Source organism: Gastrolobium bilobum, unplaced genomic scaffold (genome assembly GCF_033153095.1).
Source record: "Gastrolobium bilobum isolate Gb01-03AN ecotype WA unplaced genomic scaffold, APGP_CSIRO_Gbil_v1 utg268922, whole genome shotgun sequence".
Taxonomy (NCBI): domain Eukaryota; kingdom Viridiplantae; phylum Streptophyta; class Magnoliopsida; order Fabales; family Fabaceae; genus Gastrolobium; species Gastrolobium bilobum.
In genome coordinates, this window is record NW_026897864.1 from 5871 (window position 1) to 18312 (window position 12442).

Here is a 12442-nt window from a genome sequence, read left to right on the forward strand (position 1 = left end):
TCAAGTAGTCACTGATTTAAATATACAAGAATTCGGGACAAGCCATGTTGGAGAAGTTATTATTATCATGTGTTATATGCCCCTGAAGAGATTGCAAGAACATCAATTACCATGAAAACAAATTTTACTTTAACATCTAAAAGAATTGTTCAGATTGTCATTAATTACAGTCTGTCTTCCATACAATATCAGATTTATTTTATTGTATAGTTAGAACTTAGATGTACTCCTCCACTTGCATATCCATCATTCCACTCTTGTGAATCTCTTCTTGTTGGTCAACTTTATTAAACAAACTTACAAAGCTCTTGTTAAAGTCAAATCTGGGATGGAAGAGCTGTCAACAGCTTCTAACACACGACAGTTCCTGGAAAATCTAGGAAAGCGTAATCCAAAAACTGTGATCTCTCAAAACTTGTCATCTTCACGAACTTAAAAGATTTGGTCCATGTTTCAAGCATATTAGGAACAACAGGCAAAACTATCCTCTCCACTCCTAGTCGCATGAGGTTCTGATGAAAGAAAAATTCAAGTCAGAAAACGATACTAAAGAAATTACTAGAACTGTGGATTTTTTTAATAAAGTAAAAGTTGAGATTGTAATCAGTTTCAATGACAATACATAGCAGACAAATTCTATATCAGAACTGAATACAGACATTTTCAACTTCAGTGACTATATGGTATGAAGCTTTTTTGGTCTTTTTGGTCTTCCATAGTGCTATATACTCTTTCTTCCATGATATATATATATATATATATATATATATATATATATATATATATATATGAAAGCTGCAAATTAAATCAATGAACTAGCTATATATATATAGATAATAGATTAGAAGAAATTTGAGAAAAAGAGAAAGACAAGGCAATGCAAGAGTGACAGTTCAACCACAGGAACCAGAAATTTAGCTTCCAGTCAAATAATTTTGAAGATACTAATACGTTAGAAGAAATGGGAATGATTTCTTAAAACTACAGTAACACATACTTCCAAATAATTAATGGGTTCGCTATAATGATGATATACAATATGGACGAAGTTAAAACGATTATATGCATAGTGATCAAACCTAAATTTTTAATAGAGATTGGAGTGTTCTTATGACTCAAAAAGGAAAAATCTTCCACTACTTTAGTCCTACCAAGCTTTATGAAGTAGGGTGCTGAGCAGTTAAGTGATTGCCCAAAAAGAAAATTGCATTATATATGACAGAATCAATGAAGTAATTTCTTTTTTAATTTTTCAATAAATCAATGTGTTCATACATAAATTTGTGTGCTTTATATATTACCTTTTCAAGCTCATCCATTAAAATACGACACATTCCAAGTCCACGATACATAAATCTGGTAGCTACGAGAGGTACTTCTGCTACCTTTCGTCCAAATATCCTAGAAAATGAAATGGCAAGTCAGTATATCATGAAATGTCTAGGTATAAAAAACTGCAACTAAAACAGGAAATGCAATTACATGATCTACTAGATACTTATTACTAGCATATCCTATACTCACCTAACAGTTGCCACACTAACCAATTCTTCATTTCTCTCCATAATTACAACATAGAAACCCTGGAAATTTGATCTATTAAGCTCCGACCTACAAAGTTACAAAGTACAAATATCAGGCATTGGCTCAGAGAATATACCAATAATGCAACACAACTTAGAGAAAGGTATTATGATCACATATGATAATTTATACTTGTAAACAAATTCGTTAGTAATTGGTATGACTGTTAAATGAGTGAAGATTGCACACAATCTTTTCGTTTTAAATGTAACAAATCCCCATATCTATGAATCACCTACCAAGATTACCCCCAATCCCAAGAAAATAAATCCTTTGACATTGAAAACAAATGAGCACAGGAAGACAAAGAATTTCCCCACCAGAACCATCTTTCAAACAAACTACCAAAATCCCTTGCTTTACTCCTCAAACAATACTCCAAGCATCATTTAAATTATGAAGACAAGAGGTTTTAAGCATGAATAATGAGTGTGACACAAACACAATATGCTAAGAATTCTAAACATATATTATGAACATGAATTGAAGGATAAGAATTTCTGACCTTCTACCGAATATAACGTCATCCATGAGATCTTTGTTAGAGTAAGGGTTCTTCAAGGGCTCAAAACATTCATGCATCACTGAAAGTGCAGCATTGAGTTTGCTGTAACTCTCTGCCAACAAGTCAATTTTAGTACCACCAACATCACAACTCTCAGAGTTGACACACTTCACCAATGTCCAAGTTAGGTTGTCGGCACCCACTAAAATTGGTTTTCCTAATAGTTGATGAATGCCTGCATATATCTGCAAAAAAAATATACACAAGTAAATATTGAGTGTAACCAATGTCCTAAAATATTTCTAGCAGTGTATACTAATCGCACACAGCCTTAAATGTTTCATTGGCATCAAACTTTAACCTTTACCCATCACAAAATTCACGCATTGTTGACTAGCTAATTATCTATTAAATGAAAACCATAATTGAAAGCAAGAAAAGCATTAATTCTATTAAACCTCAGGTACATAAGAGGAAATAATGGTCAACAATTTAATATTGTTGTGATAAAAAATGGTAAAGTAATGCTTTCCAGGAATCTAAAAAATCTTAATAAATCCAAGAAAAGGCAGAAATCTCAATTCTTTAGGAAAATTATGATTAAATTTTTCGCAAACATAGATACAAGAAAGAAGGGAGGTGGATATAATGTACCTGTTCACACTCTTCTCCACATAACCAATTTTTTTTCAAATATATTCTTGATTTATCTCCTGCTCTTTTTCTCAGGCATCCAATGTGATCTGCATAGGGTTGACAAATATGACACCATAAGCATTACAATATTCATCAACATATGCATTAATGCACACAAAATGAATTATCAGCTTACACTTATGTTCACATTGAATGCAAGTAAGAAAATCTCCATCTTCAGTCCCTTGGATTTTGATTTCGTTGCAAATCCGGCAACGGCATGATGGACAAAACCAGTCACCATCAGGGATATCCTACACAAACAGAACCAAGACCAGTTATTGGTATGAAAGTACAGAATTGAAGTAACCACAAGATAACATTTAATATGACATGATTGAGAAGGAAAGCAGTTAATATACCTCCAAACCAAGACACTCCACATGAAATGCAGATGGGCATTTGTCACATAAAATAAGTTCACCACCATAATGACAAACAGAACAATTGTCATTTTCACCTTGACACATATCATTGCATTGTTTTTCCAAAGCTTCCCTTGCCCAATTTTTATGCATTAGTTGTATCATGCAATCCAAGAGTGACCTACCATCCCTCAAAAAGATACTAGCACAAGGCTTGCAGTCATAACAGCCACTAGCATGAATTGCAAAGCCACCAGGTCTATATACATTCTGACAACAGCTACACTTGATTCCATCAAGAGTTACCCTCCCTTCAATGTCGTGAGTGTTCTTGCCTCCTTTTCCCCGATAGTAGACCTTAGATCTTGGCAATACCATGTTGCTATCTATTAACCAAGACAAAACATTTTGATGTGATAGACAAGGGGAATTTACGTTCTGCACCCTTGTAGGTAATCCATTCCTCTTGTGCTTTGGTGGGCAGGCCTTTGATTTCGTGGTGCGTTTATGATTTGTATTCCCAATTGGTAAACCATCTGGAGTATGTGATTCAGCTACAACTTCGACAGGAGAGGATGCCCCGATCGGATGATGAACATCTAGATTTGAAAGATTATTGTCAACTGTAGAATGCATCCTACTCTGGTCAATTTGGGACAGCACAAAATTCATGTTGGACTCCTTTTTCAGATGACTACAAACTTGAGGAATTGAATAGTAAACCTTCTTGTCCTGTGTATTTGGTGACATGTACCTGTATCGTCTTTGCCCAGGACAATTTTTGTGTTGAGTCCACTCAATTCTCCATCCAAGATATGCTAGATGTTTTCTTGCTTTTGTCTTCAAACCTTCCCTGGTCATCTTGCTCTCACATCCAGCTCCATATTGATTAATAACATCAGGACAAAATTCAACTTCAGATAGCACCAGAGGTTGCCAATATATGGACGTAGAACGTCTACGTTTTTCACTTCTTTCATTATAGCTAGAATCTGAAATTACTTCACCAGCATCATAGCAGGAAATTTCCTTTTGAGACTCAGGTTCTTCTACCAACACAATTTCTTTCTCAGATGCACCATCGACCAAAGGATTTGTATCATATTTCTCTTGAATGAAAACGATGCCACCACCGTTTTGATCGGTATCTAGCAAGTTCGTAGAGTCACCACTTTCCATTGGGCAATCAGATATTCCAATTTTAGAACCAAGTACATTACTAGGACTAGAATCACAATGAACAATATCAGTATGTTCAACTGACTCCAGCTCTGGTGTTTCTTTCAAGAAAGCACCCGAAAAGTCCAAGACTTTGCAAACTTCTTCTAGCGTGAGAGTAAAGTAATCACCAACTATCTCCCTTACAAGGTCTCTCCACAAGTCTTTCACATTACAAGTCCAGTCCCTTATTTTATCAAATTCGTTACTATTCCTTAAATCATACCAAATTTGCTTAAATGAAACTGCAATATAGGAAAACTGCTCACACTCCTCAATCACTTCAAGAAACATCCACTTCCCTCGTGGCTCCCAATTCTCAGTAGCTTCATTCCAATCTTGAGTGATCCTCAATTGATCAATTCCAATCTTCAGTTCATCACCCAAATCTGGGAAGAATATGCTCCTTTCTTCCATTCCATTGCAGTGATCAAATATAACACCTTCCCACCGAGCTTCCTCATAAAATGCATCAACACATAGACCAAATGGAAGGTCCCATACCCCCAATTCAATCAGAGGAGGCAGTGGTCTAATGAGCCCACGTTCATTGCAACCATCTGCAGAAGAAAAAGAAGAAGAACTACCACCATCCAAAACGGGTGAAACCTCTACCACATCCACAAGATGATTTGATCCAGCTTCATCTAAAAAGTTGTCATATCTGACACGACGCTTCTGCTTCCCACACTTGATAACTATCCCTTGGTGCCATGAGCCCAAAAGACCATCTTCCATACTCCTAATCTGAAAATAAAGTAAATAAAAAAATAATAATTAATGTTTCAATTTCTTTAACTGGAAATTTCACATGAAAAGATCACCACATTCATATTATACAAAAAGTAGTAGTAAAAGAAATGCAAACGATAATAAAGGGAAATACTGAGACATGAAAATAACATTGAATCCTCCTAATGTTTTATCATAAACAGTGGCAAAATTCTACACTTGCATGAACGGCCAAACAAGGGTCGAGACAAGCAAAGCAAACCGTGAATGGAAGTTCAATCATGAAGCCAACAATCAGAAGGGTTTTCATCGTGGAAACATATTGTAACCATAAATTGACAACAGGACATCGAAGAGTTGTAAACAAAACAGGACATCAAAGGGGCTTAGCCCCTCTTTATTTACAAAAAAAAAAAAAAACAGGACATCAAAGAGTTGTAAACAAAGATACAAAACACAATAAATTAGAGCCCATAAAAACTTTAAAAGATTTATAGAATTATTGGCGTAACAACAATAGACCAATTGTGTAATCTAAGAAAACAAAGAACCCAAAAGATTACCTGTAAGAACACAGAAAAGTACACTACAAAGCAGACCCGAAATTGACCCAAGAAATTCATAAATAAAAAAGATCATATCTTTATTTTTTTTTTAAAAGAAAGAACTACATAGCATTGAAAAGATAACGAAAAAGTACAAAACATAAACGAAATCACGACCCCAGAAATTCATGAACAAAAGAATACCATATCTTTATTTAAAAAAAAAAAAAACTATATAGCATTACCTCGACTCTTTCATTGACAAGAAGCTTTCTTTTCCTGTTCCCGTAATGCTTAACATCTTCAACCTCCATTGGAGACTGATTCTGAGACACGACAACCTTAGTACAGTGTAACATCTTCAACTACAGTTCAGAGCTATAAGAAAACGATCAAGAACGCCGTATATAACCGTATGACAAGAAGCCAAGAAAACGATCAAGAATGCTGAAACCTATCAAACAACAACAAGAAACCACGTTAACCAAACAAACCCGGTTCTTGTTTAGCTGTTTCCTTTAATGCTTTGTCCGCAAGAAAAGAAAAGACTCATCTCATCTCAGTCTCGCTTGTTGCTGGGTTTTATCACTCTCCTAAGAGCACATGCGCCTTCAAACACAATAAGAATATAAAATATATTTTTTTTGAGTTATTCTTTGAGTAGAGTTAGTTTCCCTGATATCCTACAAGATTTGATTATTATTTGAGCCAACTAATTGTTGAAGAGGAAAAAAAAATACAATCGTATAGGTACTTTTATTGGTATCGGAAAAAAAAAATATCAGCTAATAAATTATCGTATCAGAAAATTGATAATTGTGGTATCCGATGAATTTTATTGATTGTTGGATTGAAGAGGTTTAATCTAATAATCGTACAGGTACCTTTTTTTTTAATTGTAAATACAATTATTATACAACAGTGGGTGTTTAAAAATTATTATTCTTATATCTTTAAAAATTTATTACTATTAAGAAACCTACATAATAAGCTAATATTTAAATAATATTTTTATTTTTATTACCAATATATGCCATTGAAGTATATTATTTATACACACTTAATATTAATTAATTTCCTTTTTCGTTTGTGTATATTTGACAAGGATTTCTTTCTTTCTTTTTTTCAGTATCTTTATTTTTTTTCTTTCATAATCATAAGTTTTACTAATTTTAAATATCTGTATTTACAAACAAAATTTGTCCCGCATGTTGCGTCCTTTTTATTTATTTGTTTTTCATTCTGTATTTCTCTCTTTTTCTGTTTCTTTTGATATCTTTATTTTATCATTTTTTTAAAAAAAAATATAATGCAAAGAAAATCTGGAATAATCTCTTCATGCATGAAATTTGGGCTTTTATTTCTTACATCAATTGAAAAATTAACGGTTTCCTTTCAATTGGTCTTTGACTGAATATTTTTAGTTTTTTACTTCGACCGAATTTTTTTTTTTTTTTTAGTAGAAACTTTGACCGGATATTTACTTTGTGCATACTTACATTTCACAATTTCATCGTAAATAGATGACATTATTTGTGTGCATCAAATGTTTCAAAAATTATTTGAAAACAATAATACATGATGTTTATCAGAATAGAAACCGATCGAGGAAGAAATATGAAATAAAATAATTATTATAATTTTTTATTTTTACTATTCATTTTTATTATCAATAAGTTTATTTTTTTTTTTTATACATTTAGTGAGCCACTTTTTTTAAGATTTTTTTTTTCGCCATCCGTTTTTATTTTGAATAAGTATATTCTGTTACACATACTTAATATTAATTAATTTCCTTTTTTGTTCTAGTATATTTTTTTTCTCTATATGTCATGTTTAAATAGTTAGTATCGTATGATTTGGTGGTGATAATGTGAGATTGTAAATTATTTTGAATGTGATTATATTAAAATCAAATTCTTGTAATTACTGTACACGGCAGATCATGCCGTTTTTAATCCGAAAAAAAATAAAAGATTTGACAAGGTTTTCTTTCTCTTTTTACTTCAGTATAGTCATTTTCTCTTAAATGTAAGGAATTCATAAGGCTAAAAAAATAAAATATTATTATTTTAATAAATAATTACGAATACATAGCTGTTTCGAAACTATTTACGAATCTATTGCACTCATTCACACTCAAATTAGGCATGACTATTTACGCCCAAATTAGGCGTAAGCGTAAATCATCTGGTGTTGACACGTGACAAAAAAAGTCCACTTACGAACCGTAAAACTTTGGAAAGCCATGACTTTTGACTCGAGTATCAGAATGAGGTAAAAAAAAATTTGATTCCACATAACTTTATGAGATCTACGCAATGACATCTCATTTGATACATTTTATCTCTCACAAATACAATTCAAATTTGTAATAATTGTATTATATAGTGTATTACAAAAAATTTAAAAAATTATTATTAATAAGAAAAATAAAATAAAGATTTAATTTGTGATTTAAACTCAAAAATCAATTTGAAAAATCTGTATTAATAAAGAAAATAATTAAATAAATATTCTTTTTTTGGAGTTACCCAACCCTAATTATCTCTTTGAGACGAGTTGGCTCCCTCCGGTATCCCCACGAGCTTCGACTCTTTGAGCCGGCTATGGGACTAATCCGGAGTGCGGGGGAACAGTGATGGCTAAAGGTTCAGCCCCCTCCCCAAGAATACATTCAGCGGGAATCGAACACATATCCAACCCCACTAACTCAGCGCCAAGTTACCAACTGAGCTGCACCCATTGGGTGTATTTCTCTCTTTTTCTTGTTCTTTTGTTATACTTTCTATGTTTTATTTTGTTATTTTTTATTTTGTTTTTTGTTTTTTTTAAGGCTTTAATATTTCTGTTGTTTTGAACATATTCACTTCCAAAACGTTATTTTAGGTTGAAAGATTCAAAAATTATAATGACAAAGACTATTATAACACTGAAATAAATTATAATTATAAAAATATCTTAATTCTGCCCTAAAACAATATCGTTTTGGGCTCATTGCAGATAACTCATCTACAACAGTCGCAGAAAAAATAACCTTTTTTTTTAAGTTAAAAATGCAAAATAAATCTGGAATAATCTCATTCATGAAATTTAGGCTTTTATTTCTTACTTCAATTGAAAAATTCACGGCTTCCTTTTCAATTAGTCTTTGACTGAATATTTTTACTTTGACCCAATATTTATTTTGTCCATACATATATTTCACATTTTCATCATAAATAGATGACATTATTTGTGAAATATTTGTGTCCATTAAATGTTTCAAAAATATTTTGAAAACAATGATCGTACATGTGTTTATCAGAATACAAACGGAACCAAGTGTAGTGGCTCAGTTGGTAGCATGGGGACTGAGTGGTGGGAGAGGACCTCGGTTCGAATTCCACCAACATCTGGGTAGGGACATAAGTACCGTAATCCTTGGACTCGCACTCGAACTCTGGATTAGTCCCATAGGCGGCTCAAAGAGTCGAACCCGTGGGAATACCGGAGGATTCTGATTCGCCTCAAAGAGATAATTAGGATCAGTTTCCAAAAAAAGAATACAAACGGAGGAAGTTAGAGGAAATAAAATAGTTATTATTTATTTTTTATTTTGGCTGTCTGTTTTTATTTTGAATAAGTTTATATATTTTTTTATTCATTTTGTAACCCATTTTTTTAAGATGTTTTTTAGCCATCCGTTTGTATTATGAATAAGTATATAATGTTATACTTAATATTAAATAATTTCCTTATTTTCTTGTATACTTTTTTTTCTATATATCTCCTTTTTTTTTTTTGGAAACTTCTATATCTCATGTTTAAATGGTTAGTATCGTATGATTTGAGGGCAATGTAACATTGTAAATTATTTTGAATGTGATTATATTAAAATCAAATTATTGTAATTGCTGTTCAAGTGAGATCATGCCGTTTTAATTATTTATAGTGACAGAAATTGTAGAATTGATGGATGCAAGTGATGAGGATGTCCTTTTTGGACTAATCCAGTCTGGTGCAGAACTTTCTGTGAGGGGTATTGCTGTAGATTTGTGTACTCCATTGAAGTACCAGGGAGTGTCTTACAATTGGAAGGTGAGATGTTTACTTTTTCATCATTTTGCTTTGTCTCTGATCTCTCTGATCATTATGTTTTCGGTTTTGCTCATATTATTGCTCGCAATTTCAATTCGTTTATGTTTGATTCTTTTTTCTGATAGCGCGGCATTCTCAGTTCGGGCAGAGTTTTGTGTTTTTAGCATTGGTCGTTTGGTATGCTTTTTGTAATGATACGATTTTTTGTTTTTAAATTTTTTGTGAGTTACAGTGAATGGAGTTGAGTCTGTGCTTTTGCTTGTTATTATACAGCTGTAGGTTTTGAAAATTGGAATTAGAATACTTGAATTGGCTGAACTTGGGAATTTTGCAAATGGGGGGTATTGGCATCATGCATGGTGGGTCTATTAGGGAATAGTAATATGCATGAGTTGAGTTATGTGAGGAAAATATGCTTACATTGGGATTTGTGGGGATAACTATTTGGGGGGGGGGGTATTTATGTGGGTTGGGATTTATGGGGATTACTGAACTGGTTTGCTTGTTTATTTGTTATTGTAGTACTTGTTGCGGTTCAATTGGGTCGAATATGTTGATCAGTTTGTGCATTTTGTTATATAGTGTCTTCTGGTGCATTATATGTGATATTGTTGATTGGATTGTGTTAATCAAACATGCTTGCTTAGATAGCTCTAAATCATGGAGATTATTTTACCCATGAGGGAGTAAGTAGGGGTTGAAGTGGATAGATTTTGTAGGATGGAATGGCTTGGATCGTTTAGGATACTTTTAACATTGTTGACATTGTAACTCAATATGATACACCGAGTCTTTTGCAATTTACTATTAAAAAAAAAGCATGGCGCACTTTAGAAAAGGGTTTGTTGAGATTAAACATGGCGTGCTAGACGTTTAAGAAAGAAGGCATGGTTGTAATAACAGATTGAGGTTACCTTGGACAATAATGTCAAATAACTAAAGAAATTGTAGATTTAGATACCTATACTTATGTAGTGTATCAGAACTAATGGATGATTGGATATGCTATGAATGTCACTCAATGTGTCATCTGGGTGTTCTTTTTATCCACTGAACCCTGGTGATGTATTCTGCGAATAGCTTATTTGCATAATGAATTATTCTTATAGGTTTGATGACACAGGGTCATTTATCATTGCTGTTTGTCTGTGCAATTCAGGTAACATTCTTATAGGAGAGATTGGAGGAACTGCAGAAGAGGGGATGATGCTGCACTAATTAAGGTTCCTTTTTAACTTTTATGTGTGCATAAATTTCTATCTTTTACTTAGTTATCGATCAGTATCTGAAAATGAAATAAGTTTGTCTTTCTTGTGAGGAAAAGACACCCCTAAACTAGTCTAATATATTTTTAACCTTTTATAATTATAATTTTGGGGAAGGGGGGGTTTTGATAGAAAGGGCAATGAAGGATGCTTTCGAATTCCTTTTATTTTTAATTTTTCCTTTCATACTTATATAGTGAAGGATGTTATTTTTGCGGGCATTTAATCAGAAGTTGTATGTTGAAAGAATCGTGGTATATTGCTCTTTCATATGTGAAACACTTTCATATTTTTGATGATGCTGCATGTATATGCTGATATCAGTACAGTAGGAATTATGTTAATATCAATCAGTTTCAGCTGTGTGTGTAGGTGTGATATGGCAGTTCTTTAGGTGTAAAGTGAAGCCTGAGGAGGAGTGGGAAGCTAATCTGAAATGTGAGTTCCCGAAGCTAAAAGAGTTAGGAGTATCAGAGGATATAGAAGAGACAGACACAAGTCAAATTGAGTTGCTGCTGATCAGCATAGTTGAGAATGCTCCTAATCTCAACAAGATTGTTGTTTGTTGTGGATCATCTCTCTTCATATTATGTGGATAGTTGTTCACCTGATGTTTAGGCCTTGGATTAGAGAACGGCGTCGTGGCACTGCTAAATGGTATACGGATGGTCTGAAACAATATGTGCCTCCTCAAATTGAATTGATTGTCCTCTGAATCAGAAATAATAATAAAATAATAATAACAATAATTATAAATCCCAAACAAACAAATATTTGTATTTTGAAGAATACAAATTCCCCAAAATACATAAATAAATTTATAAGAGTTTAATCTACCAAATTTTTTTTATTAAGAGTTTATAAATAAAAATTTTATAAATGAAGAAAGATCCGTTTACAAACTTTTACTGAGTATGACCAATCATACATTTTTGGTTGAAATATGACCGGTCAGAATAGTGTAGTTTGTAAATAAAAAGTTTGTAAATATAACATTTATTTTTATAAATATAATATTTTCCTAGTTTGTTTCCCTTGTAACACAAAGTTCCACATCTAGCTCTTCCAAAAAATCGCAAATACGACTGTTACGGAATATATCTTAACAGGATGAAAGGATAAAGATAAGGAGATAAAATTCTTGTTCCTATAAATAAGAGGTTAGATCTTATATTAACTGAGATCTATACAGCCCAAATCCAAGAGGTACCTTTATAAATAAAAGCTAAAAATTTCAGGTACACACTTTTGACCTATTTATTATTACTGCTAACACTGTGTCTACACCCAAATCTTGACTATAAGCCTATTGTTTGTGCACAATAATTAGAATATTGGCTATAAGCCAATAAGAATATCCATCTTTAAGATATCCATACCATATAATATCATATAGAATAGAACTTCAGTTCTCTAGGACCAAGCAATGACAAATATGAGCACGAGATCATT

At 32.7% G+C, this 12442-nt stretch overlaps 1 pseudogene; it reads right to left on the reverse strand.

Annotated features, from left to right (window-relative positions):
- Positions 1-317: 317 nt before the first annotated feature.
- Positions 318-5959, reverse strand: LOC133310879 (uncharacterized; annotated as a pseudogene).
- Between the last annotated feature and the right edge of the window lie 6483 nt (positions 5960-12442).